General features: G+C 50.7%; 1 protein-coding gene and 1 pseudogene across 4 annotated transcripts in view; both read left to right on the forward strand.

Annotated features, from left to right (window-relative positions):
- Nucleotides 1–15,120, forward strand: LOC120362703 (sialic acid-binding Ig-like lectin 13; annotated as a pseudogene).
- Nucleotides 13,888–27,080, forward strand: part of SIGLEC10 (sialic acid binding Ig like lectin 10) — a 27,251-nt gene continuing 14,058 nt past the window's right edge. For all 4 annotated transcript variants that reach the window (XM_074386013.1, XM_074386012.1, XM_003944233.4 and 1 more), the window contains exon 1: nt 13,888–13,964. The gene's annotated coding sequence lies outside the window, so the exon portion shown is untranslated. The remainder of the gene's footprint in view (nt 13,965–27,080) is intronic.

The following is a 27,080-nucleotide window of genomic DNA, read 5'->3' on the forward strand; positions in this document are numbered from 1 at the left end:
TTGTTCTGCACTGGAGCCCTGGCTCAGGATGTGGTTTTCCAGCTGGAAGTGCAGGAGCATGGGACTGTGCAGGAGTGTCTGTGCACCCTCATGCCTTGCTGATTCTCCTACTTCCACCCTCCCACACCAATAACTCTGTTCATGACTACTGGTTCCAGGAAGGAGCCCAAGAATTCTGGAATGCTCCAGGGGCCACAAACAACCCAAATTGAAAAGTGGCCGGGCGCAGTGGCTCAAGCCTGTAATCCCAGCACTTTGGGAGGCCGAGGCGGGTGGATCACGAGGTCAAGAGATCGAGACCATCCTGGTCAACATGGTGAAACCCCGTCTCTACTAAAAATACAAAAAATTAGCTGGGCATGGTGGTGCGTGCCTGTAATCCCAGCTACTCAGGAGGCTGAGGCGGGAGAATTGCCTGAAGCCAGGAGGCGGAGGTTGCGGTGAGCCGAGATCGCGCCATTGCACTCCGGCCTGGGTAACAAGAGCGAAACTCCGTCTCAAAAAAAAAAAAAAGAAAAGAAAAGTGGAGGAGAGCCTGGGCTTATTTTTCCTCTTCGGGAATCCCCAGAGGAACAACTGCTCCCAGAGTATCATGGATGCCAGGGGAGGTGAGCAGTGGTTCGTATTTCTTTCAGATGGAGAGAGGAGGTACCACATACAGTTTAAAATCTCCCCAGTTCTCTCAGTGTGTGACGGGTGGGAAGCCAGCTCCAGGACTGACCACAGGGGAAAGTCAAAGGGGCTGCAGGGCAGGGCTGGGACGGGGCCCCTGTCCTGGGAGGGAGTTGGGCATGACCCATGTGGGGGCTCAGGGGAGGAGCTAGACCAGAGCCTGAGCTTCCCCCAGGGCTGCACCCTGGACCTACCCTCTTGATCCTCCGTGCCCCGCATCTCCTCAGGAACCCTGACTCATACACCCAACACTCTCATCCTGTAGACCCTCGAGTCCAGCCACCTCTGAAACCTGACTTCATAGGTGTGCTGGGCCTATAAGCAGGGAACACCACCTTGTCATCTCCTGGATGTCAGCTGCCCCCACTTCCCTGAGCCCCAGGACCACCCATTCCTGGTGTGCATAATCACCCCAAGGCTCCAGGACCCTGGCACCAACCTCACTTGTCAGGTGGTTTCCCAGAGCTGGTGTGACTGCAGAGACGCCACACCTTGTAGCTGCACAGGGCCCTTGGTTCCACAAGCCCTGCCTGTGTTTCCAGCACCAGGCCCCTTACTAACAGGAGCTGGGGTGGCCCAGGGCTCCTCTGCCCCGCCGTTCATTAGGGAACTTCCCAAGGAAGGAGACCGAGTCTGTCACACTCTCCCCTTTGTCTCTACCTCCCCCGCCCCCCACCGAAAGGAGGAGATGCTCCTGGTGTGGTTGTGCTCATTCATTAAACATCACCTCCCCCACCTTGGGGAACCCCTCCCCATCTCTCATGCCTCTTGGTTCCTCCGCCTGTCCTTCCTGAGTCCCAGCCCTGGCAGGACCAACCCTTCCAGGAACCTAGAAGCTGTAATGGCCAGGCAGTGCCTGCTTCCCTGGGTGTGAACAGTGGTGTGGGAGGGAAAGGCTGTGGGCAGAGAGCCCGCAGCTGTGGGTTGGGGCCTCCCTGCCGCGTGCAGCCCCCACTGAAGACCCCATCTGGAAAGTAGAATTGGCCACTCCTCAAGAGCCCTGGTAGCCCTGGCAGCGTGAGGCAAAGGTCCTCTTTTGTGCTCAGTTATTTTTCTGATCTTACCCCTAGGCTTCCTTTGGGGCCTCCTCTAGGGCCCTGCGACACCAAGGCTCTGTGACTCTCACCCTAAAGAAGCTCACACTGCAGCTGCTGCTGCCCCTGCTGTGGGCGGAAGAGTGGGCCTCGGGGAGAGGGGCCGTGGGGCTAGGCTGGGCTCACCCTTGTTTCCCCACAGGGGCCCTGGCTCAGGATGTGAGATTGAGGCTGGAAGTGCCAGAGTCGGTGACAGTGCAGGAGGGTCTCTGTGACTGCGCACGGCTCCGTCTTCCACCCCCATGGGTCCCTGTATGACTCTAGCCCTGTCCACGGCTACTGTCCCAGAAAGGAGATGATTTCCATCAGGATCCTCAAGAGGTCAGAAGCAGTCTAGGTGGAAAACAGCAGGAGGAGACCCAGGGTCGATTCCACCTGCTTCAGACCCCAGGCCAGAACCTGCTTCTGGATGTCAGAGACGCACAGAGGGGACATGCAGGGAGATCTATGTGAACTCTAATTACAGAAACGCTCTGTGCATGTGACAGGTAGGGAATGAGGTCAAGAAAGGACGCATGAATGGGGGTTCCCAGGGCAGTGAAGTTGACACATCACATTAACTGTCACACTGCCCAAGGAGGCAGCTCATGCGCAGAGAGAAGCACACAGGTGCACACACTCTGCCTCTCCCTCACACACAGGGTCACTGTCTGTCTCGCTCTGTCAAGACCTTCAATTTAAAGCTTCTATGAACAATTTTAATATCATCCTTTCACTACAGCAGGTAGAAAATATAGCGAGACAAGTAAGGCTTCAACTTTACCTTTTTGTATTCGCTGTGATTCGCGTTTGCTCCTGTTTTGGATATCTAGCACTGCACGTCAAACCACCCAGACAGCGGGGAGTGGACTGAAAGTCGCCTCTGCCACTCAGTGCATAGATCTCTTGTAACTTCAGTGCATAGACTTAGAGCTCATTCTGACCAAAATGTCTTTCTCTGTAAACACCCCTGCTGTGATCAAGGGAGTGCGCTACCGAATTGCAGGGTCAACAGGAACTTCCTGAAATGACAGCTTGGTGAGTTCTTGTTCACTGGGTTGACTTTTTTTTCCCTCATGATCGAAAAATAACTCAGTACACAGAATTTTAATAACCCATGTAATATCCCAAACAACTTCTTAGAAATTGCAAAGTATTCTCAGCTGGGCATGGTGGCTCACGCCTGTATTCCCAGCACTTTGAGAGGCTGAAGTGGGTGAATAGCCTGACTAACATGGTGAAACCTTGTCTCTACTAAAAATACAAAGCCGGGTGTGGTGGTGAACGCCTGTAATCCCAGCTATTCCGGAGGCTAAGGCAGGACAATAGCTTGAACCTGGGAGGCGGAGGTTGCAGTGAGCCGAGATTGTGCCACTGCACTCCAGCCTGGGCGACAGAGCAAGACTCTGTCAAAAAGGAAAGAGAGAAGGAAGGAAGGGAGGGAGGGACGGAGGGAGGGAAGGAGAGAGAGAAGGAGCGAGCCAGGGAGGGAGGGACAGTTATAGATTTATAAAACATTACACTGCTAATTTGGCTGGGTCAACAACAATAAATCAGTACTAAGACCTTGACGCACTCAAGATTTTAAAAATAAAATTAAAACAGGAGAGCAACAAAGGACCACTCAGGAATGACTGTTCTTTGGATCAAGATATTCTCCAGTATGCAATGAATCCATAGCAACCCGAATTGTATAGATTTATAGATTTGTAAATCTGTAAAACACAGCTTGCTGCAAGCACTTCTGGTTTGTGTAGGTCCCATTTGCCCCGTTGGTCCCAAATGAGCTGTTCGTTCCCTTCAGACTCCAAATAAATAAGTGAAAGCCAGTTACCAAGTTCCAGCCTGATGAGAGGCGCCTCATAGGAGAGACCTGGTCTTCCTTTTCTAGGTATCGTCGCCAGTCGCCTGAATCGGTAGCTGAGGGAGGGATTCATCAGGGGAATGGGGGGGACTCCCAAGGACAGACTTCGTGCTTTCCCATGGCAGCCTCTGCTCCCTCGAGGGCTTCTCATTTTTCCGTCTCTCCATCTCTGTCTTGTCCGTTGCATATCGAGTGGATTCAAGTGGCAGACAACCACGGTGAAAGTGAAAAACAGACAGCCCTCCAGGCACAGGAAGGGCAGCAGGGTGACGATTATTGGACGTAGAAGTTTACTGCGTTCAGTCCGCTGTCCTCGGACACAGGTGACAAGCTGAAGTCCACAGAGACTCCGAGCATGGGCTTGGGATGGAGCTGTCTACATCATAGTAAAAAGCACAGAAAATAGGATTCTTTTCTCCTGCACAATGGCTCACCGATGGGCCTTGGTGACCCGTTTTGCAGGCACATCTTTTGCAAGTACGGTGGCGGTGAGCACGCTCTGGCTTTGCGGCCAGTGGGGCTGGTTCCAGTTCTTGGCTTTGCCTCAGAAAAGAATTTGAGTGGCCGGGCGCGGTGGCTCAAGCCTGTAATCCCAGCACTTTGGGAGGCTGAGGCGGGTGGATCACGAGGTCAAGAGATCGAGACCATCCCGGTCAACATAGTGAAACCCCGTCTCTACTAAAAATACAAAAAATTAGCTGGGCATGGTGGCGCGTGCCTGTAATCCCAGCTCCTCAGGAGGCTGAGGCAGGAGAATTGCCTGAACCCAGGAGGCGGAGGTTGCGGTGAGCCAAGATCGTGCCATTGCACTCCAGCCTGGGTAACAAGAGCGAAACTCCATCTCAAAATAAAAAAGAAAAGAATTTGAGAGGGAGTCCAAAGTAAAAGTAGGCAAGAAGGTTAATTAATTGCAAAGTGCAACCGCACTCTGACAGCTGATCAGAGCCGCCACTCAAAGGTGAGACAGCACTGACTGACGCTGGGGAAACCCCCTCAGGGGAGTCTTCCATGATGACTCATGCAGGGGTGGGAAGATGTGGCTCTTAAGCATGTTCTGGGTGGTCTCTTGGGCCCGCATGCACAATGGCTGTACATGCTAGTGCATACGTCGCATGTCTCGTTAGCACCTTTAGTCTCCACCCAGGGGAGACTGTTGGACTGACCTGTGCTCAGCACCCTGGGTGGAGACTATTGTCATGAGCATAAGTCAACCCAAGGTCACCAAGCATGGGTTTCTGCACCTGCGCGAATGTGGGGACTTTCCCTTCTGCCCTTCTACCTCCTCGCTCCGGGATGTTCTGACCGCGAGCCCAGGATCCGGTTTGTGCCCTGTCCGGTGGTTTGTTCTCTCCATTTGGCAAGTTTGTTTCCCTTTACGGGCAGCCGTGACCCGCCTGTCTAACCTGCTTCCGCTTGATACAGCAGCACTTGGGGCAGGTGTAGATCACTTCCTGGGGCTGCAGCTGCACACTCTCCGTGTATTCTTTTGTAGCCTTTCCTTTGGGTACCACCCTGGGGTTAGTGAGCGTGGTCCTCAGCTTGGGACAACCGGCAAACACCACCAAGAGGTTAAGATGTCCTCGCTGACCACAGAGCCCCAGAAGTCTTTGGAAGGCAGCAGCATGACAGACGTCACCACAAAGTCTGCATGGAAGACCAGAAGCCACATGACAACGCAGATAACACCACAGTCATCGCAGTGACCCAGACCCCATCTGCCACATCAGCCTCAGAGAAAGAAGAGAATGACAAAGAGAGGATGACAAAGTCATTATCGTCACTTTCAGTCAGGAGGGGAGGATGCTCAGTGTCCCAGAGCCTGTGTCCTGGTGGCTGCATGGCTGCCGTGACGCGCCCTTGGGTGCAGACGGCAGGTGCATCTGCATAAGGGGGACACTCACAGACACCTGATACTGGCTGTGCAGGAATTCCAGGGAGAGCATATATCAGGACCTGAGACACAATGCTTGGGTGTTTTCGCACCAGATGTGTAAGATCTGCTCCTGAATGATTTCTAAACGTCACTTGAACACTCTGTGCCTTCTCTTCGGGATCTAAGGTGCATGCTGTTGTATGTGATAGGATCTGAGGCCCAGGCGGGGTTGGCCGGCACTGGGGCTCCTCCCTGCCTGCTGCATCACCAAGGCCAGGACGCTTCGTGCAGCCACACTCACGGCTGAGCGAGAGTGGACCCAGACCTCCTCTCTGTCCCCTCCCTGCCACCGGCCAGTCAGAGGGAGGCGGCCGCCAAGCAGATGCTGGAGCCCGGAGTGGCACGGCCCCTGGGAATCTCACCCAATTTTTAAATTCCTGGTCCTGTTTTACGACCAGCTGCTTTTACCCTCAACAGGCTACTCTTTCTTTGCACCATTGAAATATTTCTCGGCAAGGCCATTTTGAATGGCTGCAGGGCATGCTGGTATAATCCCAAAGTCAAGTTTGTATGACCAGTGTCCTTGCTGGAGTTCCAGCTTGTTCCGAAATTCACTGCTAGCAGTATGTACAAAAGTTCTCTGAAAAGGACTTTTGGAGGAAAAAGACTTTCTTCCAGTGATCAGTTTGCAAACCACTGAGGCTCCGCGTCTGGAGGGCAGTGGCGTGATCATGGTTCACTGCAGCCTCAACCCTCCGGGCTCAGACAGTCCTCCCACCTCAGCCTCCCAAATGGCTGGTACCACAAGCGTGTGTTTTTTTTCTGGTAGAGACAGAGTCTGCCTATGTTGCCCAGGCTGATCTCAAACCCGCGGACTCCAGCAGTCCTCCCACTTCAGCCTCCCTAAGTGCTGAGATTGTAGCCTTGAGTCACCGTACCCAGCCAGTTCTTTCCATTAAAAAATATATATATATAGACAGTTTTTCCCAGAAGCATATTATGGGATAGGCATAACTTTCAGAGCAGTTGATGTTCACAGATTGAGCAGAAGGTACAGAGATTCTCCCTATACCAGCTGCCCCCACACAGGCATAGCCCCCCCTATTAGCAGCATCTCCAGCAGAGTGGTACATTTGTCGTATTTGATGAACCCACATGAACACGTGATTAGCACTCAAAGTCCATCGTTTATATCAGGGTTCACTACTTTGTATACACACCAGCATGAACAGCTTTTGCCTCGTCCCATGTGTAGATCCGTAATGAATTGCAGCAGTAGACGCGTGTGAGAAAGAAATGAACCTTGCCCAGAGAAAAATCTGGCCTTCCGGAGCACGCGATCCAAAACCCCGTCTCTTCGGTCAGGAATAGCCTCCAAAGCCCCGGGGGCAGGAGGCTGCCTGGGGAGCACACCCAAGGAGCTCACAATCCATTTCTGGAGCTCAGCTTTGTACCGTCTTATCAAGAGAACAGAACGGCCACAGTCCCTCCCAAAGCAGAGTCTTGCCTGGTGCGGCCAGAGTGGACACTGGTGAACAGCCACTGCGCCCCATTTATCAGGCCTGGAGACCAAGTGAAATGTTAACCTGGAATCTTTGAGGAGCTGTACACAAGGTGGAGGCTCTAACAGTGCCCTTACCCGCATCCTTGGGGCCTTGTCCAAGCAAACCCCAGCGCCTCAAACGCATCACACCACCAGGGGGAGCCATAGAATTGCATAATGCATCAACCCTCATCTTTGTCTGCAACCTCCTGGTAGGGGTAAGAAGTGGATAGAGAAGGTGAGAGGCAGGAGGCCCCAGTCAGCTTCCAGAGAAGATGAGAGTGGAATGGAAAAAAAAAAAAAAATCGCATTAACGGCCGGGCGCGGTGGCTCAAGCCTGTAATCCCAGCACTTTGGGAGGCCGAGGCGGGTGGATCACGAGGTCAACAGATCGAGACTATCCTGGTCAACATGGTGAAACCCCGTCTCTACTAAAAATACAAAAAAAAGTAGCTGGGCATGGTGGCGCGTGCCTGTAATCCCAGCTACTCAGGAGGCTGAGGCAGGAGAATTGCCTGAACCCAGGAGGCGGAGGTTGCGGTGAGCCGAGATCGCACCATTGCACTCCAGCCTGGGTAACAAGAGCGAAACTCCGTCTCAAAAAAAAAAAAATTAGCATTAACAATAGCAATAACATTACGAATAACCTCAGATAATAGCCGTTTCCTGTAGTCGTCATTCCTGTTTGGTGAGATTGTAAATCTTTGTTTTGGGTTTTATTTATTCATTTATTTTCCCAAGGGTGTTTAGCCCTTGTTGCCCGGGCTGGAGTGCAATGGCGAGATCTCGGCTCACTGCAACCTCCGACTCCTGGGTTCAAGCGATTCTGTCGCCTCAGCCTCCCAAGTAGCTGAGATTACAGGTGCCCGCCACCATGGTCAGCTAATTTTTGTGTTTTTAGTAGAGGTGGGGGTTTCCCCATGTTGGCCAGGCTGGTCTCGAACTCCTGACCTCAGGTGATCCAGCCGCCTCAACCTCCCAAAGTGCTGGGATTACAGGCGTGAGCCACCGTGCCTGGCGAGATTGTAAATCTTGACATAGGTTAGTCTCTGAGTGACAGGGTGGAAGTCAGGTGTCAGGAAGCATTTGGGGGTCAAAGAGGATGGAGGAGATTGTTGCAGGGATCCCTGCAGCTCTCTGGGTGAGCAACAGAGGGCGCCCTGACCAGGGCAGGGAATGTTGTTGGATACACGGACATAAGGGGGCATCATGGTGCCGTGGGAAGTCCACCGACTCTGCCTCAGAAGGGAAATTACTTGATCTCTGTGTGCCTCAGTATCCTCATCTGCAAAGTGGGCATCAGCTCCTACCTTTATGAGCCTGAGAACAAAAACCAGGCAGAAGAAATGAACAACCACAGGAACAATAACAAAAAAGGACAAGAGCCAAAAGCAAACAGAGAGATGAGCGCCTCTATCATCAGACCCGGAAATCCAGCCACAGTGAAAGCCAGGTCTACCCCTCAGATTTCCAAAAACAACAGAAATCAAAGCTTTTTTTCATTAAAAGCAAAAAAAAAAAAAAAAAAAAAAAAAAAGCCATAACATTGGATAGAAACAACTATGGTTTTTTTTTTTGTTTTTTTTTTTGGATGGAGTTTCGCTCTTGTTACCCAGGCTGGAGTGCAATGGCGCCATCTCGGCTCACCGCAACCTCCGCCTCCCGGGTTCAGGCAATTCTCCTGCCTCAGCCTCCTGAGTAGCTGGGATTACAGGCACGCGCCACCATGCCCAGCTGATTTTTTTGTATTTTTAGTAGAGACGGGGTTTCACCATATTGACCAGGTTGGTCTCGATCTCTTGACCTCGTGATCCACCCGCCTCGGCCTCCCAAAGTGCTGGGATTACAGGTTTGAGCCACCGCACCCGGCCACAACTATGATTTTTAATTGTGAACATGAATTCTATTCTTGTGGTTCCTGGACATTGCCTGCTGTACGAATTGTGAGAGAGGCAGTGAGAGCTGCTGCAAAGCCCTATAGAGATGGAGATAACACAGCAAATGACCAACGGCTATGAGGGTTAGAAAACCTGTACTGGGCCAGGTACAGTGGCTCACATCTGTAATCCCAGCACTTTGGGAGGTCAAGGCAGGTGGATCATTTGAGCCCAGGAGTTGGAGACCAACCTGGGCAACATGGCGAAACACCATCTCTAAAAAAACAGGAAAAAAAGAGAAAACCTGTCCTGATAAATAATGATGACATCTCCACAGGCAAATCTTTCTCCAGAGAGGGCACATTCCCATCCACTCAATGCTGCTCAGCCTCCTTAAGGAATTGAATGAAGCTGGGCTTGGTGGCTCACACCTGTAATGATTCCGGGTTAACGTTTCATTTGGTCTCCAGGCCTTGAAGGCTCACACTTTGGGAGGCTAAGGTGGAAGGATTACTTGAGGCCAGGAGTTCGAGACCAGCCTGGTCAACATAGCGAAACCCCATCTCTACCAAAAATTCAAAATAATAGTGGGGCGTGGTGGCACATGACAGCAATTCCAGCTACTTGGGAGGCTGAGGCACAAGAATCTCTTGAATCAAGGAGGTTGAGGCTGCAGTAAGTTAAGATCATGCCGCTGCACTCCTGTCTGGGTGACAGAGAGAGATTCTGTCTCGAAAAAAAAGAAAGAAATTGAATGAGCTTTTGCCCAGTGAGGAAAGTTTTCTTGCATGTAAATTCATGTACTCTTCCTTATTCATCAAAAGTTACTTTCTATGCACTTCACATTCTCAGTGACTACAAAGAGAAATTCTTTGTACATATCAAAGCTTGATTAACTCACACGCTATGTTGAACATCCCTGTGTTTCAGCATGGGGTGGTTCCCTGGTCACCTTACCTTTTGAGCTTAAATCTTCCTTGGAAAAATCAGAATAACCTCAAATGAGATCATAATTAACTGCTAATTCCATGTGCAGCCTCATATGTTTTCTCTGTTTCAACTTCAAAGTGTTATTTATTTTAGTTCCAAAATGATGCGTTTCTTCATATTTTCATTTAGAAACAAGGAATAGAATCTAATTGTTGGACAAAAGTCAGAGATGGAAATTCTTGGAAAAAAATCATACCTTTCTTTGTCAATAGGCCCAATGCACCCTCAGAATCATTCTTATCGTGTATATTAAGTGTGGGAATAAATAGGTCAGTGGGGGTTTGAACCTTGAACTTCTGGGGATTTGAACCCAGAAGTTCGAATCCCAGTTAACCTATTTGCTCATAAAAAATGGAGGAAAAAGCTGGACGTGCCTCCTCGTGGCTGTCAGGAAGATGCTGTGGGAGCCTACAGGATGGAGGTGCTGCTCACCTGTCAGCTGCAGCGACGGCATAAGCCACGAGCTGGGGAGACTTCACTTGTATGAGCATTGCTACCCGGAGAATGAAGATGGCTCAGGCACCTGCAGCTCACCACGAAGAGAGCAAGAAACAGCACCCTCAGGGTCACATTGGACATCAATGATGTGCTGGTCTTAACCTGAGTTAGGGAATGTTCCCAGACTCCCCACTGCCTGGGCCAAAAATTAAACAAACAACATTTAAAAAAATAAAACTCTTCTTTTCCAGATTAAGCTGTTGGTTTTCATTTCTGTTTCTTGCAAATAAAAAAAAATGAGACTTGAAAAATGAGCAGAGGCTTTGCTGTAAGAAATTTCTGTATAGATACCTTTTGTTCTGCAGGGTTATTTGTTGATCTAATTCATCGCATTGGAACTCTTATGCACTGCTGATGCGAAAGTAAAACAGTGAAGTTGGTCTAGATAGTAGTAGCCGGGTTCCTCAAAAAAATTTAAAAATAGAACGATCTTATGATCCAGCAATTTCACTTTCAGATATATCTCCCAAAACATCAGAAGCAGAAACTTGAGCACATTTTTACACATCTACGTTCACAGAAGCATGTTCACAATAGCTAAAAGGGAAAAGCAACCCCGGTATTCCTAAAAAGTGAATGAATAAACAATGTGTGTTATATACATACAATCGAATATTACTCAGCCTTAAAATAGAAGAAGAAGCTGGGTCGGGACATGGTGGCTCACGCCTCTAATCCCAGCACTCTGGGAGGGCGAGGCAGGCAGATCACTTCAAGTCAGGAGTTCGAGACCAGCCTGGCCAACATGGTATAAAACCCTGTCTCTACCAAAAATACAAAAATTAGCCAGCATGATGACCTTTGCCTGTAATCCCAGGTACTTGGGAGACTGAGGCAGGAGAATCACTTGGACCTGGGAGGCAGAGGTTGCAGTGAGCCTGGATCATGCCACTGCACTCCAGCCTGTGGAACAGAGTAAGAACCTGTCTCAAAACAAAAACAAAAATTAGCCAGGTGTGGTGGCAGGTGCCTATAATCCAAGCTACTCAAGAGGCCGAGGCAGGAGAATCACCTGAACCCAGGAGGCTGAGGTTGCAGTGAGCCAAGATCACGTCATTGTACTCCAGCCTGGGCAACAAGAGCAAAACTCTGTCTAAAAGGAAAACGAAACAAGGAAACAAACAAAAGAAGAAGGAGAAGCCAGCAGGAGACACTAGCATGCGTTGCAGGGTGGATGAATCTTAAATATACTGTGCGACGTCAGTCACGGCAGGACAAACACTGTATGATTCTACGTATAGGAGCAAATTCACAGACAAAGTAGAACCACGGTTGCCAGGGGCTGTGATCAGGAGGGAATATGGAGTTTTCACCTAATTGGTGCAGTTTGAGTTTGGGAAGTTGAAGAAACTTCCGGAGCTCAATCATGGTGGTTCATAACAATGTGAGTATACTTGGTGCCACTTCTCTGAACACTGAAAAATAGTTAAAATTGTATTTTTTTCTTCTGTATGTTGATTATATAAAGGAATAACTATGTGCCTACATTTCTAATTCTTTTCTAAATTAATATTTACATGGGAACAGGCTGAGGCTTCAGACCCTCGCCACGGCATCTGCAGGGTTTCCCCCCTGCAAATGGTATGCATTTTTTTCTTTGTACGTTAAGGAGCCATTTTATTTATTTTATTCTGTGACCTGTTTATAGTGTCTGCTCAGCTTTCCAGAGTGATTTTGCCTTTTGTTATTTATTCTTGGAGGCTCTCTTCAGTTTGAGAAATGACTGTCGGTAATAGGCATTCCAAATACATATCCCGATATGCCATGTGGCTTTTTTCTTTCTTTCTTACCTTTTCGGAGAAGGAGTCTGTCGCCCAGGCTGGAGTGCAGTGGCACAATCTCAGCTCACTGAAACCTCCACCTCCCAGGTTCTAGTGATTCTCCTGCCTCAGCCTCTCTAGTAGCTGGGATTATAGGCACCCACTACCACAGGTGGTTAATTTTTTTTTTTTTTTTTTTTTTTTTTTTGGTATTTTTAGTACAGACAAGGTTTCACCATGTTGGTTGGCCAGGCTGGTCTCAAACTCCTGATCTCAGGTAATCTGCCTGCCTCAGCCTCCCAAAGTGCTGGGATTACAGGCGTGAGCCATCGCGCCCAGCCCCATGTGGCTTTTTCTTAGCTGTCCATGATTTTTGCAACGTAAAGGGATCCATTTATTCCTGTAGCCACACTTCTTGATCTCTTTTATTGGTGCCAATTAACCCTATGCGGAATTTATTAAAACAAATCTCAAGCAGGTGCAATGACTCACACCTCTAACCAGAGCAATGTGGGAGGTTTTGAGGTTAGGGGCTCCAGACCAGCCAGACCAACAGGGTGAAACCCCATCTCTACCAAAAATACAAAAATTAGCTCTGTGTGGTGGCACACACCTGTAATCCCAGCTACTCAGGAGCCTGAGGCAGGAGAATTGCTTGGACTCAGAAGGTGGAGGTTGCAGTGAGCCAAGATCGTGCCACTGCACTCTAGCCTAGGTGACCGCCCCCCGCCAAAAAAAAAACCCCTGCTTTTCCTCCTGTGTCTTGTGGCTAAATTCCACCTTCCACCCCAGCATGTACACCCTGTCTCCCTCCAGCCCCGCAGGTCTATTTGCATTTTCTGGAAGTGCTTGGGTTTTGGTCATCTTTCCACTTTCTGTTCCTTCTTAATAGAACGTGCTTCCAGCCCTCGTTATCTAGCGACCCCTGCTTGTCCTTCATATTCTACTTCATGTGTGAAGTAGGTGTGCCTCCTTCAGGAAGCCTTCCTGGATCACATAATTTACCTGGTCTCATATACATTGACATCCCCAAGGCTACTGGAGCCTGAGTCACCTCCACCACGTGTCTTGTGGCCTCGTGAGCACCTGTTCCTAGGTCCTGCTACCAACCAGTCTCCGCCTTTCTGGGAGTGAGCGCCTCTCAGAGGCACAGTGACAAGTCAGTAAACCGGTGTTAAGGGAGGAGCTGGATAAAGAACAAGAAAGTTCCGGAAGAATCTGGAAGCTGAGGTGGCAGCGAGAGCACTGAAGAGGATGTGGAATATGGGCCTAAACTGGCGTCTTATCTGAGTGTCCTGTAAAGCCCGAGAGCCTCCCTCGGTGATGTCTGGGACCCAGATCCAGCCAAAAAAGACCCATCAGAGCGGAGACGAATCTAAACCATGCTATATAAAGAAGTTGGGGCCTGAGCCAGGCTCACCCCTCTCCCTCGATCCATCTCAGAGTCTGTTTCTATCAGTCTTTGCTTGTGAGTCTGAATCTGTTCCTCTGTTTGGTCTCCCTAGGTGTCCTCCTTCTGTCAACTTCTTTGTCACTCTGACCCTCTTGTCTCTTTTTCTCCAGCCTCCACAACCCTGAGCAATGGGTCGTCTCTTCAGGTTCTGGAAGGACAGCCCCTGCACCTGGTCTGTGCTGTTGATAGCAGCCCTCCCGCCAAGCTGAGATGCAGGAGAACCTGATCCTGAGTCCCTCACAGCCCAACCCCGGGGTGCTGGAGCTGCCTCAAGTGCACTTCAGGGATGAAGGAGAATTCACCTGCCGAGCTCGAAACGCTCTGGGCTCCCAGCAAGTCTCCCTGAAGCTCTTTCTGCAGAGTGAGTGTCGGGGGCTGCCCACCAGAGCCCCCTCCCTCCCGATGACCTTTCCTCCCAGGTCTCTGAATGAGGAGTCCACTGGGCTCACCAAGAGAGTAGGGCTGTGCTCGGCTCAGCCTCAGCCTCCGCTGTGAGGCCAGGAATGTCTCCGGGGCCAGAGCCTTCTGTTTACTGCTGGTCAGTCTCGGCAGGGGATGAGGTGAGCCCTGGGCTGTTTTCTGACATGCAGGGATGCAGGAAGAACTGGTAGAAGCCATGTCCCGTCGTCAGGAAAGGAACAATAAGGAACTGTGGTTTAGCAAGTGAATCCACCTCGTGTCCCATCTTTGCTGCATGTCCAGGGTGAGAGGTTCCGCCCCTCATCGTGGAGGTCTTGGGATGGAACCTGCTCTCTCCACATCAGTCCCCTCCAGCCCCTTAGCAGGGCACAGGGAAGTGAGTCTGCTGCCCCCTGCCCCCTGATTTGGCCACAATCACAGGCCCTTGTCTCTTCACACAAAGTGAAGTCCCGCAGGAGGAAGGCAGCAAAGGTGTGGAGGCTGCAAATGTTGTCAAAGGTTAATCTCTTAGGTGAATGCTGAGGGCATCTCACCCTCCAACATACTGGACACCTCCCCTTTGATGGCCCCCATGATTGCTCTGCTCAGCATGGTCCACCCTTCTCCCTCCCCAAACCCTCCTCTTTTCCTGGGATCCCCATCCCAATGATGACACAGTGGTCCCGCCTCTTGTCACCGGTAAGTGACTCTCTGGGGCCAGTGGCACAGGCAGTAAAAAGAATTTACCAAGACGGTTATAAGTGTAGAACTGAAGATTTATTAGAGAAAGTATGAAAATACGTTCTAACAGACAGGCCAGCAGGAGGGGAGCTGACTGCAGAGACAAAGGCTTGTCCCAGCAAGCCTTTGCTTGTGCTGGACAGGGACGAGTGGAGTACTGATAATGCCAAGGTTGCAGTGAGGTAACTTGCACTTTTCTATCAGCTGAGGGGCTGGTGATAGCTGGGCACAGAAAAGTTCTGCGGTATTTGTGCAGAGGGGCTGCCTGTCCTGAACCGTGAAGGAAGGCAGGCTTGTAGCTTGTCGGCTTTCTCTCTTTGCCTGCTCCTAACAGCCTGATTCTTTTTCTTCATTAGGGCTCGACTTTTTTTTTTTTTTTTTTTTTTTTTTTTTTTTTTTTTTTTTTTGAGAGAGAGTCTCTCTCTGTCACCAGACTGGAGTGCAGTGGCATGATCTCAGCTCACTGCACCCTCCACCTCCCAGGTTCAAGTGATTCTCCTGCCTCAGCCTCCCGAGTAGCTGGGACTACAGGCACGCACCACCATGCCCTGCTAATTTTTGTATTTTTAGTAGAGACAGGATTTCACCATGTTGGCCAGGATGGTCTCAATATCTTGACCTCGTGATCTGCCCAACTCAGCCTCCCAAAGTGCTGGGATTGCAGGCGTGAGCCACCGTGCCAGGCCAGGGCTCAGCACTTCTAAAGTCAGAACCAGAGTGCGAGAGTCCACCTTGATCTCCCTCCTTCCTCCAAGGCCCATAAATCATTAACTCTTGTCCTTCCTCCTCCTAAGCAGGGTTCATCGTGGAGCCCTTTTCTCTATCCTGACCCTGATCATGCCTCCTTGGGCCTCACCACTTCCATAGTCACTAAAACTCCCTCACCTTTTGCCTCCGTCTCTCCCCAGCACAGACCTCCAGACTCTGCTTCCAGAACCAGGGAGGCAGAGGTTGTGGTGAACTGAGATTGCGCCATTGCACTCTAGCCTGGACAACAAGAGTGAAACTCCATCTAAAAAGAAAAAAAAATCTTGAACTCGAACCCCATCACATCTGTAAAGCCCCTTTGTATTTTTTTTCTTTCTCTTTTTTTTTTTTTTTTTTTTTTTGCAACTCTTGGCCTTTGGCTCTGCAGGGTAAAAGTTCCTTTATCTTGTGCAGCAACATATTAACAGCTTCCAGGTGATGCAGGATTTTTTGCTCCTGAGCTAAGCTAGGTCCAGGTTTTTGTCTCATGGCCAGGAAAAATTAGGGAGGTGGACACTTGAAGAGGGAGTGGAGTAGAATTTATTAAGCTAAAGGAAAGCTCTCAATAAAGAGAGTGTTCCTAGGCCAGGCGCGGTGACTCAAGCCTGTAATCCCAGCACTTTGGGAGGCCGAGGCGGGTGGATCACAAGGTCGAGAGATCGAGACCAACCTGGTCAACATGGTGAAACCCCGTCTCTACTAAAAATACAAAAAATTAGCTGGGCATGGTGGCGCGTGCCTATAATCCCAGCTACTCAGGAGGCTGAGGCAGGAGAATTGCCTGAACCCAGGAGGCGGAGGTTGCGGTGAGCTGAGATCGCGCCATTGTACTCCAGCCTGGGTAACAAGAGCGAAACTCCGTCTCAAAAAAAAAAAAAAAAAAAAAAAGAGTGTTCCTGAAAGCAGGTTCCTGGTTACCCCCTCACAGATGAATAGGTTTTGTTGTTGTTGTTGTTTTGTTTTATTTGTTTTTTTGGGGGGTGGGAGGGAAGGAGTTTTGCTCTTGTTGCCCAGGCTGGAGTGCAGTGACATGATCTCGGCTCACTGCAGCCTCTACCTCCTGGGTTCAAGTGATCCTCATTTCTCAGCCTCCTGAGTAGCTATGACTACAGGCATGAGCCACCACACCCAGCTAATTTTGTATTTTTAGTAGAGATGGGGTTTCACCATGTTGGTCAGGCTGGTCTTGAACTCCTGACCTCATGTGATCCATCCACCTCGGCCTACCAAAGTACTGGCATTACAGGCATGAGCAACCAGCCACACAGGCTTTTACATAAACTGATGGGGCCAGGTTCCCTGTTTGTATAAGGTCAAATTCCTGATGGCTCCATCTCGTTGCCCCAGTGTGTACGTGGGCCCTTCGTCTTCCATGAGATGTTTAGGCAAGTCTCCTGTGCAAGTTTCCTTACCTGCACAAAACGTCTGGTGTAAGTGCCTATGGGGTGGGTCAGGGGTTCTGTGGGGATCCTTCCCTTACTGTCTGCCTAAAGCAAGCTGACTAACTCCTTTCACAGGGATTAGCAAGTGGACATCTTGGGGGCCATTACCCTGTTGACCACTTCATCTAATCAGGTGTGGGCATTGTCATAATATGTATGTAAGTTGTAAGCAAAGAAGACATAAATGGAGTCCAGGAAATGTGGAATGAATTAATGGAATAGGCAACAATGATCCTGTTCCCAGGCCCCTCATGCACTTCCTCCCGCCCTATGAGACCCTGCCTTCCCTTTCAGCAGGGCTTGCCAGCAGCATCCTGTCCATGAGCAGGTGTCTCCCCTCCTATGCTGAATGGGAGACAGACCAGCCCCAGGTGGAGCCATGAGGGTGGAGCCCAGGCTGGGGGTCAGGCTGGGTGCTGCTGAACTGGTGCGGGGGGGCTCCTGGATGAGGCAGCTGAGTGCCCATGGTCTAGACTCTCGGGGTGACATGGGAAGAGTCCCAGTCATAGGATCCTGTTAGAAACAGGAAGCTGTCTCTCTGTTCCTGGGTCACTGCAGCAGCAGCGGGCTGCAAGCAGCAGGTGCAGGAGGGCTCCTCTCAGGTCCGTCTCTGTTCTCTCTCTCTCTCTCTCTCTCTCTCTCTCTCTCTCTCTCTCTCTCTCTCTCTCTCTCTCTCTCAGAGGTGCTCCCTGAACTCCTGCCCGGGGGACTTTGCAGCCTCAGGGAGCCCCATCTGGCCTCCCGGGCTAGCCCCTTCTTTATCTTCCTAGCCGTGCCTCTCCATCCACAGATCATTTCATGGGTTACCCTTGTTTTGGGGAGCAAGGGTCCTGTTGTTCTGTAAGTAACAGTTAAGAAAGTGAAAAGAAAAGTGAACAGAGAGGGAAAATATCTGAAATACACATATCTGACTTGGGTCTTGTATCCAGAAAATATAAAGGACTTTGGCAAGAAAACAATAAGCCAATAAAACCCAGTTGTTTTTTTTTTAAATAGATCAATTCTTTAGCTTATTCTATTTCAATAAATAGCTTATTCTATTTATTGAAATAGAATAAGCTAAAGAATTGATCACATGCTTCACAAAGACAAACAATGTCATTAGCCATGAAATCATGCCCCGCATAATTCCTTAATAGGGAACCAAAATGAAACCAGGAGATGCCCCTGCACCCCGATTACAATGGCACAAAACAATGACATCTCTCTCGGCCACTGAATGGCAGCAGCATTGAGGAAGGGACATTCTTTCTGCCCTGGCTCCTAAAACCAGGTGCTCTTTTGCTTTGCATGAAAACATCCGGCATGACTCTTACTTTGGAGGCATTCTTGAGTTTCTTATGTCCACATGCTAAATATTAAAAAAAAAAAATTCTCATTTCTGTTTCTGTATGCCTAATATGCTACTTTTTTTTTTTTTTTTTTTTTTTTTGAGTTGGAGTCTCACTCTGTCACCCAGGCTGGAGTGCAGTGGCACAATCTCAGCTCACTGCAACCTCCACCTCCCGGGTTCAAGCCATTCTCCTGCCTCAGCCTCCTGAGTAGTTGGGACTACAGGCACCCACCGCCATGCTTGACTAATTTTTTTTTTGTATTTTTAATAGAGATGGGGTTTTATCATATTGGTCAGGTTGGTGTCGAACTCCTGAGTTTGTGATGCGCCCACCTCGGCCTCCCAACTAATATGCTAGTTTATATTGTGAACTATGTACTGGGTTCTAGTGGAGGGAAAAGTTTCCCTGTGCCCTCAGAGGGTGCAATAATTAAGTTTATAAAACAGACAGCAGGCAGATCATCAGGAGAAAAGGGAGCAAGGTCCCTGAAGTTTCTGGGGCTGAGGGTTTCTGTTGCCGCCCACAGAGGGATGAGCTCTAACTGTGTGTGGGTCTGAGGTTCCTCTTCTGTTCAGGGCTGAGGTCCCCAGCTCCTCCCCAGCTCCCCATGAATCCCTGAAGCCCACCTCCCCCACTCCCCTCCCCTTTTCTGCTCACACAGTGAGCCCTGGCCTCAGAGTTGCTGCAGTGGCTACGACTGTCCCTGCAGTGGGCAGGTGAGTGGTCCCGAGGGAGGGGCTGTGGGGCTGGGTGGAGCTGAACCTGTGTCTCCACAGGAGCCCTGACTCAGCATCCAAGATTCCAGCAGGAAATGTCCAGCTTGGTGACAGCACAGGAGGGTCTGAGAGAGTGAGATGCGCGCTGCTCCATCTTCTACCTGACAAACGGTGGGAATGATTATACCCCAGCTATGGCTACTAGCTCAGGAGTGGGGCCCCAGGTCTCTAGCCTCTCTCTGCATGACCCTTTCAGGAAGCTCATATCCTGTCCTACCTCTGCGTGGAAGATGCCCATAAATTTCTGTCTGGTTCAGCCTGTTTTGAGCACAATTCACTCCCCGTTGAGAGGCCCCACCCATGTGAGTCAGCTCAGTCCGTGTCCTGGAAAGCTCTTTACACATCTCTGAATTTCACCTAGGTCTTCCCCGGAGTTGGGGGTTTTGCAACCTTGACTTCCGGAAAAATGTCTGAAATCTCCCACTTCCTTCATTCCCATGGCTGCAGTCCCACCTCAAGTCTCTAACTTTGCTCACCTGGACCCCGGTGACGCCTGGAGGTACAGCAGGTTCCCTCCTGGCCGAGCAGTCTCCAGTCTTGCTCCCTCCAGCCAACCACAATTTGGGCTCCAAAGAGGGGTCTCTCTGTAACCAGATCTTTCCCTGTCCCTTCCCTACTCAGATCCTCCCCTGGCTCCTGTGGCCCAGGAGAAAGCCCAAGTGTGTCACCTGTCTTGGTTCCTCTAAGTGGCCGGAACCACAAGGGTGGGCACCCTCCATGGTTTTGCACACAAAAGCCAGTCATCCTGGGTCATTCTTTGCACGTCCTGATACGGACGAGTCCTCCCCATATTTCCATGCTCCTGTCCCAGGATCATTAAGGTGTCTCCCCACCCCTGCATGCTGGGGGTCTTTGCCCCTACTTGCTCTTGCTTGCAATCCTGGTCTCAGAGAGGCTGTTTCCACTCCTAAGTCTGGGGAGGACACAGCGAGACAGGAGGGCCTCTCAGTCCTGCCCCTCCAGCTCTTTTGGTTTCCCTAGTCCCACAGATTCTGGGCAATGCCCTGTCTCTGCAGATGCAGGAGGGCAGTCCCTGCACGTGGTCTGTGATGCTGACAGCAGCCCCTCTGCCAGGCTGAGCTGGTCCCAGGGCAGCCTGACCCTGAGTCCCCCGACCCCTTGCATCCCCAGGTCCTGGACCTGCCCCAGTTGGTTTTAGGGAATGGAGAATTCACCCACTGGGCTCAGTCCCTGCTGGGCTCCTGCCACATCTCCCTGAGCCTGGCTGTGCAGGGTGAATGTTAACAGAACACCTGCTTCTGTTGGGGGTGGGGCAGCTTAGGCAAGGGAAGAGTGGGCTGAGGACAGTCCCACCTCTGTTTTCCTTCCCCTACCCCAACCCTGTACAGCCTGTTCCTGCTCCCACATTTCTGGAGAGCAGTGGAGCTCCTGGCTTCTGCCCCTCAACCTGCTCAGGGGAACCATAATGGGGGTGGCTTTCTTCTAACCTATGATGTCACCTGGATCCACTGCACAGGGGAGAAGCCTCTCAAGTTGTCCTATAACTTGAGCCCTCAAATCCGTGGGTGGCTTCACCGTCCTGTCCTCCCCAGAGCACACCTTCCACATCACTGGTCTCTCCTCTCAGAACTGTGTTTCCCACACAGGCTCAGGGGCTCCCAAGGGGATAGGATTGCTTGTGGTGACTGAGCTCCCCACGTCACAGCAGAGCTGAGGTCTGGGCTTCAGGGCCCCAGTGGGGGTGAGGGTCCTTCAGACCACGTGTCCTAAGATTCTCACCCTGCACATGACTGGAGCAAGGAGATCCTGGATGCCTTGGTCCCACCTCCTGTGCAGAACAGCCTCTCTCCATCCCTCACCCTTGCTTTCCATACCTCTTCCTTATGGCTCTATAGGAGTGGTTGTGAGGGTAGGTAAGGAAACTAGATTGCTATGCGTTATCACTAATTCGAGCTATAATCCATACAGTATCTTGCTCTCCATGCTTACTTTAATTTGGTTTTGATAGGCCACTAATTCATCCCCATAATATGTTGGTATAAACTCCATATTCTCTGAGATGGAGTCTTGCTCTGTCACTGATGCTGGAGTACAGTGGTGCACCATCAGCTCGCTGCAACGTCTGCCTCCCGTGTTAAAGCAATTCTCCTGCCTCAGCTTCCCGAGTAGCTGGGATTGCAGGTGCCTGCCACCACACCCAGCTAATTTTTTTGTATTTTTAGTAGAGATGGTGTTTCACCATGTTGGCCAGGCTGATCTCGAACTCCTGACCTTGGGTGATCTGCCCGCCTTGGCCTCCCAAAGCGCTGGGATTACAGGTGTGAGCCACAACGCCCGGCCTGGGTTGACCTTTTAAAGGTTCTCTAACTTTCACCCTGTCTTATGATACGTCTAGTATTCTCTTTATTCTAGGGCTGTTTTTATCTTCCTGGCTCTTGTTTTCCATCCACAGTAGAGGATCATTTCATGGATAACTCATATTTTGGGGAGCAAGTGTCCTGCTGTTCTGTAAATAACAGGAAAGTAAAAGAAAAGTTAACAGATTGGGGGAATATCTGAAATGCACATAGGTAGCAGGTGTCAGATCACAGACAGCTTTGGAATTTGACATAAGGAGTTGAATCTTATTTTGGAAAACTAATATTTCAAGTGAGCGTCATGTCACACTCAGACACCAGCAAGTAACTATTATATGTGATAATAAAATGCTGCTCTTGCAAAATGTTTTCTTCACTAGAAATTAGGGTGAATCTGTTGGGTGCGATGGCTCACGCCTGTAATCCCAGCACTTTGGGAGGCCAAGGTGGGCAGATCACCCAAGGTCAGGAGTTCGAGACCAGCCTGGCTGACATGGTGAAACTCCATCTCTAACTAAAAATACAAAAATTAACCCGGCATGGTGGCAGGTACTCGGGAGTCTGAGGCAGGAGAATTGCTTGAACTCGGGAGGCAGAGGTTGCAGTGAGCCGAGATTGCACCACTGCACTCCAGGCTGGGTGACAGAGAGAGAGAGAGAGAGAGAGAGAGAGAGAGAGGAAGAGAGAGAAAGAAAGAGAAAAATACAAGAGAAATTAGGGTGAATCCAAGTTTCTCCTCTAGTGATACTTCACTCCTTCTTGCCCTGCAATGTGCAGTTCTGACTTGAAGGGAAAGGATGGAGACCAGCTAAGAGCCCCTGAAATACACACTGCCCCACCCCAGGCAAAGCAAAGATGCATGACCCGAAAAGCCTTCGGGAGCGCATTTTCTTATGTGGATATCACATGCTTAATGTGCCTGGGTGGAAGTCATTTGAGAATAATGCTGTAAAGTGTGTGTGAATGTTTTGAAGGGTTTTATGTTTTGGGGAGGCTGGGTTTGGGGTCAGGGAAGTGAGTTGACCATGGTGACTTCGGGTTTGTTTTAATTTGATTCTCCTGGAGAAGATTTTGTTCTGAGGTGCAGTAAAAAGTAGCCTTTTTGGAGAGTGCTCTCTGCAAAAGTGTCCCGAGTCTGGGATTTGTTCCCCTGGTAGCCTCCTGCCTGCAGGACCATGGACAGCGCAGGTTCCAGGGTCTGCGGCGCCTGCGCTGGGATTGTAGCACCCTCTGGGGACGGCGTCCTGAACTGCGGCACAGTCCGGGGTGGGAGGAGGAACCCGGGACCAGCTCCGAGCCCAGGGAGCGCAAAGACGCTGGTCAGGGAAGTTCGGGTCCCCCTTCTCCCGGCAAAGCTTTCTGCGCTGGTCAGGGAAGGGTCATATCCCCCTTCTCCCCCGCAAAGACTCCTGGGCTCCCTCGGGGTCTCAGCTGCAGCCACTCCTGGGCTCTCCATCCTCGCCCCTCCCTCCTCAGGACGCGGTCCCCAGGCCACACCTGCGCTCCCTAGGGTGGGATCCTTTCAGGGCCCCCGCCTGTCTCTCCCGCACCTCCCACCGTCCCCGCCCTTCCTCCCAGCGCCCACCTGTGCCCTTATGCAGGTCCGGGGTCTGGAGCCTGGTTGGGGCCTTCTGAGTCCCTCCGTGTGGCATTAAGGGTGAAGAGCAGGCGCGCACCACCTGATGAATGAAGGAGAGGCGGGGGCGGATGGCGGGGCTGGGGATCTGGCTTTGGAGGGAAGCAGCTCAGGCGAGAACCATCTCAGGGGAGAAGACAAGCATGAGGCTGACCAGAAATGAGTCCCGGGGCCCCAGGCAGCCTCTCCAGTCCTGCCTGACCGAGGCTGGGAGCAAAAGGAGGGGGTGATGGGGGCTCTGGCCTCGCAGGAGGAGACCACAGAAACCACGGACAGAGGGGGAATGGGAGGGGGCAGCCATGTTGAGAAACCCGTGGGAGGAGGAGACTGTGCCGCCCTCCTGGCTCCTGTCAGCTGGTCCCATGCGTGTGAAATGCTCAAAGGCAGAGGTGGGACTGGGCCCAGATTGGGGCCTTAGGGGTCAGCTTGTTAAGGAACCCCCCCGCCCCCACCAGGACCCAGGCACCCTTGCTCCCCTCACTCCTCCCTGGGAGAGGCCCTTTTCTGAGCTCTGTGGAGAGGAAGGCGGTGATGTACCGCCAATACAAGAGCTCCCCTGGGGGAAGGAGGCTGGTGTCCCCAGAGAAGGCTCAGGTTAAGTCACAGGGAAGCAGGGATCAAAGGGAAGGGCAAGCTAGGTGAGGTGGCTCACACCTGTAATCCCAGCACTTTGGGAGGCTGAGGCAGATGGATCACCTGAGGTCATGAGTTCAAAACCAGCCAGGACAACACGGTGAAACCCCGTCTCTACTGAAAATACAAAAATTAGCTGGTCATGGCGGCAGGTGCCTGTAATCCCAGCTACTTGGGAGGCTGAGGCAGGGAATTGCTCGAACCTGGGAGGTGGAGGTTGCAGTGAGATCGTGTCACTGCACTCCAGCCTGAGCAACAGAACGACCCTCTCTTTCTAAAAAAAAAAAAAAAAGGAAGGTGAATATTATTAGGGTCTGAATTGTATTCCCCTTCCCCTCACCAAATTTCTGTGTTGAAGTCCCACCCTCCAGTACCTAAGTACTTGCAGACAGAGTAAAGCGATACAGTCATTCTGCTGTATGTGTGGGGGATTGATTCCAGGACCCCTGCCCCTTGGATACCAAATCCATGATGCTCAGCTCCCTCACCCAGTAGTGTTTGTGTGGGACTTCTGCACATCCTCCCATCTCCAGGTTACTTATGATACCTGTTGCAATGTAATACTGTGTAAATAGCTGTTACACTTTTTTTTTTTAATTCGTGCTGTTTTTTGTGGTTACGTTGGCTTTTGTCGGTTTTGTATTTGAATGCCTTGATGGGCAGGTGGTTGAATCCCAGCATGTGGGACCCGTGCATACTGAGGGCCAACTGAAATGAGGTCACTCATTTGGACTAGAGTGGGCCTAGTTCAATATGGCATGAGTTCTTGTAAGTTCTTATCAGAGCAGGAGCTGAGGAAACAGACACCCAGAGAGGGACGACCATGTGAGGACACAGGGAGGAATGGCATCTAGAAGCCAGGCAGAGGTCTCGGAAGGAAGCACGCCTTGGTTTTGGACATCTAGCCCAGAAGTGTGAGGAGGTCAGTGTTAAGGATTGTTTCAGCCCTTCTGTCTGTGGCACGCTGTGACAGCAGCTCAAGCGACTAATACAGTGGATGAGGCCATGGTACACACCTGTAATCCCAGCACTTTGGGAGGCTGAGGCAGGAGGATCACTGGAGCCCAGGAGTTGGAGACCAGCCTGGCCAACATGGTGAAACTCTGTCTCTACAGAAACTACAAAAATTAGCTGGGTGTGGTGGTGCATGCCTGTAGTCCCAGCTAGTTGGGTGGACGAGGTGGGAGGATCACTTGAGCCCTTAGGATTGAGGCTGCAGTGAGCCATGATCACACCACTGCACTCCAGCCTGGGCAACAGGGCAAGACCTTATGTCAAAACCAAAAACAAAAATGTCATGGACGAAAGAACCAAGACAGGGCAAGGGCTGGGTTGCCTCTTCCAGGAGGCCTCTCCTGACTTCCCTCCACCAGGAAGAGCTGACCGCTCCATCCCCAGCCCAGGTCCCATCTTAAATGTCTGTCCAGCATCTGGGTCATTTAAGGGGCCCTTCTATGCTTTCCTGTTTCTAGAAATCTTCATTTACCAACCTGGGGTCCTGGAGGTGACCCACCATGGAGTATTCACCTCAAAGTCCCTCGAAAGCTCAGCACCTGGTACCCAAGGTGCATGGAGGTTGAAGGAGGAGTTCTGTGTCTCTGTGTGACCCACACAGCGTCATGTCAGGAACAGCTCAGTGAATGGACAACATCTTGTAGAGTTTACACCACTCATTGCAAAGTCCTGCTTCCCTAATCTGTTTCCCACACCCCGCCCCCGACTCCCGCCTTTCCTCAAACTTCTCGCATCAGCATTACTTTTGGGCATATGTGTTCTAATCCCGATGGATGTTCCAGTTGAATGACAGAGGAGGAAGGGAGACTGGGAAGTGGACTGAGGCCTGGTGGGGGCCGGAGGATGCTTCTGGGGAGCAACGATCAAGAGCTCACCAGGAAGCATGAAGTGTGGGAAGAAAGTTGCCCAGGTGCCAAGGCAAGAGACTGAAGGCACAATCTGTCCCAGTATAATCGATAACGGATTACTTAGTTTTAGCAATGATACCAAATATATTTAGAAACAATCACATAATCAATTATATAATCAATCTTATTAAATCATTATTCTTTATTAATCTTTGCTTTAGTATTATAGCATAGAATCATTTTAGTCTTATAAGAACAACCAGGTGAAATACAATTAGGAACAGAAGGGACATTGTGAGAAGTGATCAGGAGGTGAGAGTGAGAACCCTGTGGTAGAGCCAGCACCTGGGAAGGCACCCATTACTTAGCAGGCCATGAAGGGGAGTTTCCCTTTCACTGGGGGAGTTCAGAGAGCACTCTGCTCTGCGCGGCTCTCGAGGAAGGCCTGACATTAGCCAGGCCGGCCTGCAGACATCCAGTGGCTTAAATGCCTCTCCGTGGTGCTGTGGTCCGACAGTCACCATCCTTGTCCACTTTCATGTTCCACTTTCTCACCCGGAGCTCTTTTTAAGTTCTTAGAAGGTGTGAGAAGAATAGCGGACTCCTAAAAGCCTTTGATCTTTCTGACAAGTGCATAGAAAGATGCTGAAGCGTGTGCCTCCCCTCCTTGCAGCGGCCGCCTGAAAGGGAAGGCCCCCTGTTCTGTAAGCATGTGATTTGTTTGACCCTGTCAATCACGTCAGATGATTCACTCTCCTTACCCTGCCCCCTGCCTTGTATACATTCAATATCAACATGTCCCAGCATTCGGGGCCACTACTGGACTCTACGCCTAGGTAGTAGTGGTCCCCCGGGCCCAGCTGAATTCTCTTATCCCTGATTCTTGTGTCTTTCTTTCCTGTGATCTATTGTCTCTGCACGCAAAAAAACACCCACTGGACCCTGTGGGGCTGGAGCCTGCAATGAAGGGCTGAGGCTGATACCACCCTAGGGTGGCCAGGTTTAGAAAAAAAGAAATTTCAACATGCTCAGTTAAATTGGAATCTTTTTTTTTTTTTTTTTTTTTGAGACGGAGTTCCGCTCTTGTTACCCAGGCTGGAGTGCAATGGCGCGATCTCGGCTCACCGCAACCTCCGCCTCCTGGGCTCAGGCAATTCTCCTGCCTCAGCCTCCTGAGTAGCTGGGATTACAGGCACACGCCACCACGCCCAGCTAGTTTTTTTGTATTTTTAGTAGAGATGGGGTTTCACCATGTTGACCAGGATGGTCTCGATCTCTCGACCTCGTGATCCACCCGCCTCGGCCTCCCAAAGTACTGGGATTACAGGCTTGAGCCACCGTGCCCAGCTAAATTGGAATCTTAAGCCAGGTGAGTTGGCTCACACCTGGAATCCCAGCATTTTGGGAGGCCAAGGCAGACAGATCACTTGACATCAGGAGTTTGAAACCATCCTGGCCAACATGGTGAAACCCTGTCTCTACTAAAAATACAAAAATTAGCTCGGTGTGGTGGCGGGCGCCTGTAACCCCAGGTACTGGAGAGGCTGAGGCAGGAGAATCATTTGAGTCCAGGAGGCAGAGGTTGCAGT

This window comes from Saimiri boliviensis, chromosome 14, assembly GCF_048565385.1.
Source record: "Saimiri boliviensis isolate mSaiBol1 chromosome 14, mSaiBol1.pri, whole genome shotgun sequence".
NCBI lineage: Eukaryota > Metazoa > Chordata > Mammalia > Primates > Cebidae > Saimiri > Saimiri boliviensis.